Here is a 6,610-nt window from a genome sequence, read left to right as displayed (position 1 = left end):
AAAATTTTTCCACTGCGGCCGGAAAATTTAGGGGTTGCCGGTGCCACCCCGGAACCCCCCTAAATCCGCCCCTGCATAGATATGATTTATACTTTATGAAATATGTGTTATTAATATGTGTCTCATCTGTTGTTTGGAATATGTATTGAATGAGAATGCTATACAGGTTTTTAACTATCTATAAAAATATATATTTTTATCTACTAATATGTTGGGTAGAACATGAGTAGATAGTTGTGTGATAAACAGATGAGAGGGCTCGATGTTGTTTTTGATTCAGTCATCTAGAGGAGTTTAGATGACGACCACAGAGTTTTCTAGACAGTCCTGTGGAACGCTAGCAGGTTCACCATCTGTAGGTGTTAATGAACTTGGGTGTTCATTATTTGTACTCCATCCCCCTCATGGTTGCCTTATTTGACATATATTGTCGGGAAACCCCCGAATGCATGTGTTGTCGCCCCGATGAAATATTCTTAGACTAGGTCTCTTGTGTTAGTTATTTTAGGGATGTAAAGTGAGAATAATGGGAATGGGTAATTGGGTTATTGTTGGTTGATGAAAATTAAATATAATTATTTATTGTGGGTTGAAAACCCTTTATGCTCATCAGGCTCCCAAGCCTGACCCACTCAGTTTATTTGTATTACAGGAAGTGGCGCAAGGGCATAAGATGGATGAATCATCAAGTTGCTTTGTTTACAAGTTTGTATATGTATATATTTGATGACTGACTTCTAATGTTATCATTTATGCTTTATGGTCTGTATTGGAACATGACATCCCGAGTTTTGATTATATAATGAAAATGCATTTCTGTATGCAATGCTTTGGTAAATATTATTTTATCACGTTTTGTTTTTGGGAACAAATTCCGCAACAGTTTTAATCAAAGGATTACTCTGAAATCATTTTAAAAGCATAAATTAAACCGGTATTTTCTGGCCGTGATTTTGCGGATGGCACAGTTGGTATCAGAGCATTAGTTTAAACGAGCCAGGAATTTGTAGGATTTTTAGACTTCAACTTAAAATGCAAAGTGAAAATTTTGAGATGTGTGTCTGTTATGTTTTAGACACGAGCACTAGTTTATTTTAGGAAAGTTGCCTAAAATGCTTTTATGTGCTAAATGTTATATGTTGTCATATATGATATTATTTGTCCGTATCTATGGTCTGTTGCCGACCGGATCTGGAAACCTTATGTGTGTAGGATTCTAAGTGTACGTCTACGATATTAGAACTAGCATGTAAATGTTTCGGAGTGATAAGGATGATTTGAATATCTATCGTGAATAAGGATCTAATTTCACCTTATTCGGTGTATAGATCAAAAATGGTGAGAACAAGAAGTGGAGTTGGAAATGCTAATGAAAACAGGAATCAACCACCAGTGATTGAGCAAATACCTGTTGTAGCTGTAGCACCTGAGCCAATAACAATGACTGGTGTACAAATGATGATTAAAACAATGTTGGATCGACAAATGGAGGAGACTAGGTGGTTGCTTCAACAGAATCATGAAGAACTGTTAATTCAAGTGGAAGAGCCCGAAGTGAATGAACGGCACTCGGAAGGTGGAAACTTCAGTGGGTCTGTTGGTCAAGCCAACCCACCGATAGTTAGGCAAATCAACTAGGGTGGAAGGAATGATGGAATGGGATGCAAGTACAAGGACTTTCTGACTTGCAAACTATCACCCTTCACTGGAAAAGAGGACCCGATCGGAGTAATGGATTGGATCTACGAAATGGAGTTAGCCTTCATGACTTGTGGCTGCAGAGGCAAGTTGCAGACTACCTTTGCAGTACATCAGTTTCGAGGTGAAGCCGTTCGTTGGTGGAACACTCTAGGGAAGACTTTAAGCCCTAATGAGCCACTGCAATTGTCATGGGCAGAGTTCTTGGTGCAGTTCAAGTGCAAGTTCTGCTCGGCTCAAAATATGTTGGAATTGGAGAACAAGTTTCTGACATTAACAAAGGGTAGCATGTCAGTTGATGAATACACTAATAACTTTACAGATAAGATGGAGTTTGCTTTGCGCATCGTTCCAGATGAGATGACAAAGGTTGATCGGTATGCAAAAGGACTTTCATGGGAGTACGTAGTGCCAGTTCGTCAGGCACCTACTATAGAGGCAACTATTTGGGCTACCAAGTCTGTTGAGGACATGATCAAGGGAAGATCCGCTAGCAAGGTTGAAGTTGGTGAGAAGAGAAAGTTTGAAGGAACTTTAGGTTCCAATAAGAAAAGCAAATTTTTGAAGTCTGATTCGAAAAAGTTTGGAGGAAAAGGAGGCGAAGCGAAATGGTGTGAAAAGTGCAAGAAAAAGCACTTTGGGAAATGTAGTGAGGATGTAACCTGCTACAAGTGTGGAAAAATTGGGCATTTTGCCAATGAGTGTCCGTCCAACAAAAGGATGTGTTTTGGTTGTAATGAAGAAGGACACATTTTGAAAGACTGTCCGAAAAAGAAGGAGGCAGCTAAGCCCAACATTCCACCAAAGCCGAAGGCGAGAGCCTTCCAGATGACACTTGAGGCTGCGGAAGATGAAGCTGATGTCGCTTCAGGTACCTTTCTCGTAAACGAATTACCTGCTCAAATTTTGTTTGATTCTGGAGCCAACTACTCCTTTATTTCGCATGAGTTTGGTAGGAAACTAGCTTTGCCTATTGATAGACTAGATAATGCTTTATTAGTCAAAGTTGCTAGTGGCAAGTTTGTACCTGTTATCCATCGCATGAAAAACATCTTAATCGACTTGAATGGGAATAAGTTTCACGAGGAATTATTGCCTACATAACTAAATGGTTTCGACGTCGTTCTGGGAATGGATTGGCTTAGCGCCAATGATGCCGAGATATTATGCAAGAAGAAGATAGTTAAAGTAAACCCGTTAGGGAAAGAATCATTTATGGTGTACTGGGACAAACGCCGAGTAAATTCTGGAATCATTTCCCTACTGAAAGCCATAAAGTGTTTGACCAAGGGATGTGCATCATATTTAGCATTCGTGATCGATGCTAAGAAGGAAAAGAAGGTGATGCAGATTATTCCAGTGGTGTGTGATTATTCGGAAGTATTTCCCGAAGATCTTCCTGGATTACCACCTGATAGACAAGTGGAGTTCAGAATAGACTTATTACCAGGAACCACACCAATAATAAAAGCACCTTATCGATTAGCACCGACGGAGATGATGGAGCTGATGATGCAACTTCAGGAGTTATTGGACAAAGGTTTCATTAGACCTAGTTCATCACCTTGGGGAGCTCCAGTGTTATTCGTGAAGAAAAAGATAGAAGTATGATAATGTGCATCGATTACAGAGAATTGAACAACGTGACAATAAAGAATAGATATCCGTTGCCGAGGATTGATGACCTGTTCGATCAACTACAAGGTTCAAGTTATTTTTCAGAGATAGACCTAAGGTCAGGATATCATCAGCTAAAAGTGAGAGAGCAAGATATCGAGAAGACTGCATTCAGAACTAGATATGGACACTACGAGTTATTGGTTATGTTGTTTGGACTAACCAATGCTCCAGCAACATTCATGGATTTAATGAATAGGGTTTGTAATCTGTTCCTTGATAAATCCGTGATAGTGTTCATAGATGACATTCTGATTTACTCGAAAAGCCAAGAGGAGCATGGCAGACACTTGCGAGAAGTGTTAGAAGTCTTAAAGCAGGAGAAGCTGTATGCAAAGTTCTCCAAATGTGATTTTTGGATTCGTGAAGTCCAATTCGTGGGTCACGTGGTCAACCAAGAAGGGATAATGGTTGATCCAACAAAGATTGAAGCTGTGATGAGGTGGGAACAACCGAAAAGTCCCACGGAGATCCGAAGCTTTTTAGGATTAGCCGGATATTACCGAAGGTTTATCCAAGGCTTTTCTTCGATTGCTACTCCATTAACAACTTTGACCCACAAATGAGCTACTTATGCTTGGAGTGATAAACATAAAGAAGCATTCGAGAAGCTAAAGAAGAAGCTATGCGAGACACCGATACTTTCTTTACCCGATGGAGTTGAAGACTTCGCTGTCTATAGCGATGCGTCTGGGGTTGGATTGGGTTGTGTTTTGACCCAAAGAGAAAAGGTGATAGCATATGCGTCTTGACAGCTGAAGGAGCATGAAAAGAATTACCTGACTCATGATTTGGAGTTGGCAGCGGTAGTTTTCGCTCTGAAAATATGGAGGCATTACCTCTATGGCACGAAGTGCAAACTGTATATCTTCAATTGCATGCTAGTTAGGGTGTATGCTTTGGAAAATTGAAATTAAATATATAATTAGAGAAAACTTAGATCCAAAGCATCTAGTGTTGCATATGCACCATAAGAGTGTTATAGTGCTCAAAAGCCAACATAACTGGCATCTAAAACCTAATAATTCTTTAGCTTGACATTGATATATGTCGTGATTTAATAAGCAAGAAGATAATAAGAGCAAAAGATAGGAAAATATTTGATTTCTCATCAAAATATATAATATTTATTAAACTTCAGATATAACAATATAATCCTATTATAACAAACGAAACCTTTTGATTGACACATGCCACCTGTTTACGCACAATGATCTCACATGTTATTTTTTAAGTATTATTTTTGTTTTATTTTTTTATTTCATTTTATATAAATCCCAAATTTTAAGGATTTTAAAATTGAATGTCATATTTTTTCCATATATTCTTCATAAAACATTTTATTTTCTTATTATTTTTGTAATGCTTTTAAATTACTTGATATAAACCCCTAAATCTAAGGAGTTTGATATTAGTTAACAATTTATTCTCGATATTCTTCATATAATGATTTAAACATATTCAAAATCAAAAAAAATAATATATAAACCCCTAAATTTAAGTAGTTTAATATTGGATAACAATTTATTCTTGGTATTCGACATACAAGGATTTAAACATATTCCCAATAAAAAATTTAATATATAAATCCATATACACAAAAAATTATTTTCATATTATAATTATATATAATATTTTATCTTATTATTGAACTCTTATATATCTCATCCGTGCAGTACAGAGGTTTGTAACGTAGGGTTCTTACATATTACTAACTAAACATTAAAAAATAATTGATAAATAAGTCATAATCAGAGGGCTTCTAACCAAATGGTATAAGGTTGTTCTTTTTCGTTAAAATTGAAGGTTAAAGTCATGTAAATTAGGAAGCGAAAGTCATAAGAAGGAATGGGTTTAAAAGCAATGTGAAACCCATTTTGATGTAGCAATTTATACCGTACCCACTAAGTTTTTGACTTTAGTGGCATCTTGTGATATTAAATTGGGAAGCAAAAGTCATAAAAAAGGAATGTGAAACCCATTTTGTGTTTTGTAGAATCTCATTATATTTAGATATTATTAAGTGCCTAATCCAGCATTATTTTTGTACTTTTCGATGCATTAATAGCAATAGAAAATATTCTTTTGTCGTTTTATGGATAATCATGATTTTAATTTAGAAAAAAAGATTTTCTTATATGTACTCTAAGAGCATATAGAAGTATTAATTATAAAAAAATACTATCATAATTAAATGTAAAATACATTAATTATGGAAATTATTAATGAATTTTAATTAAATAGTAATATTTCTTATAATTAATATATTTAACATTTAATTATGGTAATAACTATAATTAATTAATACTTTTTATATGTGATCTTAGGGTACATATTAGAAAATCCGTTAGAAAAATGATTTATAAAGGTATGTAAAGTGTTACTTTATTTATACTAGGGTTTAGACCATCCGCGCGTTCCTGTGGAAGATCCGGTATATTAAAAAATGTAGTTTGACACCATATATACCATTGAGATAATTAAATCATGTAAAGTGGAACACAAAAATATCAAAATAAAATATGGATACAAACAATTGACATACAATGTATAAAATACTAATAATTTAACTTTAAAATTATAATGGGTGAAAACTGTTAAATAAATATTAATTAAGGAGAAAGAATATAAATATATATAAATTTTAAAACTATAAAGATAAAAATTGTTATATCAAAATTAGTTCAGGGTACAAAATATAAAAAACAAATAAAAATAAAGAGAGAAAAATATAAAAAGAACGGCAAGTATGAAAACTTAAAAAATGATTATGCTTACGTGGAATGAATAGTGAATTGTTTCACACTCCTATTTTGGTAATTAATATATATATATATATATATATATATATATATATATATATATATATATATATATATATATATATATATATATAATTTGTTCACGTTTTTTTTTTTTTTTTTTTTTTTTTTTGATTATCAAACTTCTAGAAAATTTTCAAAAAAGTATTATTATGATTACCCTAAGGGTGAGAAAAAACTGAACCAAAACTAAAAAAAGAAAACGAAAATCGAACCGAAACCGAAAACAAAATCTGTAGTTTTTTACTTTTAATAACATGTTTTCAGAGCGATGCGGCTTTAGGTGAAAAACAACATAAAAAAACCGAACCTCACCATTATATATACCATGATCCATTTATGTAAATAGGTCACTGAAACTAAATTTTATTCTTGAGTTCACGAACTATTTATGTAAATAGATCAAAGAAGCT

This window comes from Lactuca saligna, chromosome 5, assembly GCF_052625555.1.
Source record: "Lactuca saligna cultivar CGN05327 chromosome 5, ASM5262555v1, whole genome shotgun sequence".
Taxonomy (NCBI): Eukaryota; Viridiplantae; Streptophyta; class Magnoliopsida; order Asterales; family Asteraceae; genus Lactuca; species Lactuca saligna.
The sequence above is the reverse complement of the archived record's forward strand: the minus strand, read 5'-3'. Positions refer to the sequence as shown.